The sequence below is a fragment of the Tachyglossus aculeatus genome, chromosome 4 (genome assembly GCF_015852505.1).
Source record: "Tachyglossus aculeatus isolate mTacAcu1 chromosome 4, mTacAcu1.pri, whole genome shotgun sequence".
Classification (NCBI taxonomy): Eukaryota; Metazoa; Chordata; class Mammalia; order Monotremata; family Tachyglossidae; genus Tachyglossus; species Tachyglossus aculeatus.
The window spans coordinates 101,628,256-101,631,527 of record NC_052069.1 but is presented as its reverse complement, the minus strand read 5'-3'; positions in this window follow the sequence as shown (position 1 = coordinate 101,631,527).

Sequence of the window (3,272 nt, the reverse complement as noted above, 5' to 3'; positions counted from 1 at the left end):
CCCAGGTCTAATTCCGACTTTGTGTATTCTCTCCCAGAATCTGGTACAGTGCTGTGCAGTCAGTAAATGCTTAATAAGCTCAATTACTTCTACTACTATTTATGTCACATCATTTCTAGGCAGGGGACAGCCAGCTGAACACTACACTGTTTGTAGTAAAACCTGCTATGCAATTTGACCCAGGGAGAAACACTAGGCCTGAGAAGCAGTGTAGCTTCCCCACAGCACCTGTATATATGTATATATGTTTGTACATATTTATTCCTCTATTTATTTATTTTACTTGTACACATCTATTCTATTTATTTTATTTTGTTAATATGTTTGGTTTTGTTCTCTGTCTCCCCCTTCTAGACTGTGAGCCCACTGTTGGGTAGGGACTGTCTCTAGATGCTGCCAACTTGTACTTCCCAAGCGCTTAGTACAGTGCTCTGCACACAGTAAGCGCTCAATAAATACGATTGATGATGATGATGATTTATTTATTTATTTTACTTGGACATATCTATTCTATTTATTTTATTTTGTTAATATGTTTGGTTTCGTTCTCTGCCTCCCCCTTCTAGACTGTGAGCCCACTGTTGGGTAGGGACCGTCTCTATATGTTGCCAACTTGTACTTCCCAAGCGCTTACTCCAGTGCTCTGCACACAGTAAGCGCTCAATAAATACGATTGATGATGATGATGATTTATTTATTTATTTTACTTGGACATATCTATTCTATTTATTTTATTTTGTTAATATGTTTGGTTTCGTTCTCTGCCTCCCCCTTCTAGACTGTGAGCCCACTGTTGGGTAGGGACCGTCTCTATATGTTGCCAACTTGTACTTCCCAAGCGCTTAGTCCAGTGCTCTGCACACAGTAAGCGCTCAATAAATACGATTGATGATGATGATGATTTATTTATTTATTTTACTTGAACATATCTATTCTATTTATTTTATTTTGTTAACATGTTTGGTTTTGTTCTCTGCCTCCCCCTTCTAGACTGTGAGCCCACTGTTGGGTAGGGACCGTCTCTATATGTTGCCAACTTGTACTTCCCAAGCGCTTAGTCCAGTGCTCTGCACACAGTAAGCGCTCAATAAATACGATTGATGATGATGATGATTTATTTATTTATTTTACTTGGACATATCTATTCTATTTATTTTATTTTGTTAATATGTTTGGTTTCGTTCTCTGCCTCCCCCTTCTAGACTGTGAGCCCACTGTTGGGTAGGGACCGTCTCTATATGTTGCCAACTTGTACTTCCCAAGCGCTTAGTCCAGTGCTCTGCACACAGTAAGCGCTCAATAAATACGATTGATGATGATGATGATTTATTTATTTATTTTACTTGAACATATCTATTCTATTTATTTTATTTTGTTAACATGTTTGGTTTTGTTCTCTGCCTCCCCCTTCTAGACTGTGAGCCCACTGCTGGGTAGGGACCGTCTCTATATGTTGCCAACTTGTACTTCCCAAGCGCTTAGTCCAGTGCTCTGCACACAGTAAGCGCTCAATAAATACGACTGATCGATTGATTGATTGGAAATAGACCAGATGTGGGAGCCTGAGGACTTGTATTCCCGATTAAACCCTCCTTTCCCCAGCTCGCTCTCCCTTCTGCGGCGTCTGTACACTTGCACCTGCGACCTTTGGATATTTGATATTTGACCCACCCCCAGTCCCACAGCACTTATGTACATAGCGTTACATTAAATATTATAAATTACCTTTTTATCCACATTGATGGCCGTCTCGGTGTTTCAGTTACCCCATCTGCAAAATGGGGATGAAGACTATGGGCCCACGTGGGACAACCCGATAACCTCAGATCTCCCCCAGAGCTTAGAACAGTGCCTGGCACATAGTAAGTGCTTAACAAATACCATCATCATCATCCCCATCTAGTCTGTAAACTCGTTATTAGCGTATGCTGTATCGAACTCCTCCTAATCACTCGGTACAGTGTTCTGCACATAGTAAGCATTCAATACGTACTGTTGATTGATTAATTAAGGATCTACACCCGATCAACACCAGCAGTTTAGTAGTTCCCTGCTCTGGGGATCCTGACAGAGGCAGCTGAGGAGGAGAGGGGACAGGAACCACCAAAATAAACCTTGGCTTAATGGATAAAACATCCAAAATAAACTGCGGCTTTAGTGGACAGAGCACAGGCGTGGGAGTCAAAAAGATCTGGATTCTAATCCCGGCTCCGCCACATGTCTGCTGCGTGACTTTGGGCGAGCCGCTTGACTTTTCTGGGCTTCAGTTACCTCGGCTGTAAAATGGGGATTAAGACTGTGAGCTCCACGTGGGACAACCTGATCACCTTGCATTCCCCCAGCGCTTAGAACGGTGCTCGGCACATAGTAAGCGCTTAACAAATGCCACCGTTATTATTATTATCATCCACTCCAGCGTTTAGAAAAGTGCTGGGCACATAGTAAGAGCTTAACAAATACCACCATCATCATCTCTGCTGCGTGACCTTGGGCAAGTCACTTGATTTTTCTGGGCTTCAGTTGCCTCAGCTGTAAAAAGGGGATAATCAATCAATCAATCGTATTTATTGAGCGCTTACTGTGTGCAGAGCACTGGACTAAGCGCTTGGGAAGTACAAGTTGGCAACATATAGAGACAGTCCCTACCCAACAGTGGGCTCACAGTCTAGAAGGGGGAGACAGAGAACAAAACAAAACATATTCACAAAATAAAATAAATAGAATAGATATGTACAAGTAAAATAAATAAATAGAGTAATCAATCAATCATATTTATTGAGTGCTTACTGTGTGCAGAGCACTGTACAAAGCGCTTGGGAAGTACAAGTTGGCAACATATAGAGACGGTCCCTACTCAACAGTGGGCTCACAGTCTAGAAGGGGGAGACTGAGAACAAAACAAAACATATTAACAAAATAAAATAAATAGAACAGATATGTACAAGTAAAACAAATAAACAGAGTAATAAATACATACAAACATATATACATAGAGACTGAGCCCTATGGGAGACAGGGACTGAATCTAACCTGCCCACGTTGTAACCACCCCAGCACTCAGAAGAGTGCTGGGCCCATAATAATAATAATGGCATTTATATTGAGCTTACTATGCGCAAAGCACTGTTCTAAGCGCTGGGGAGGTTACCAGGTGATCAGGTTGTCCCAAGGGGGGCTCACAGTCTTCATTCCCCTTTCACAGATGAGGTCACTGAGGCCCAGAGAAGTCAAGTGACTTGCCCAAAATTACACAGCTGCCAGTTGGCGGAGGC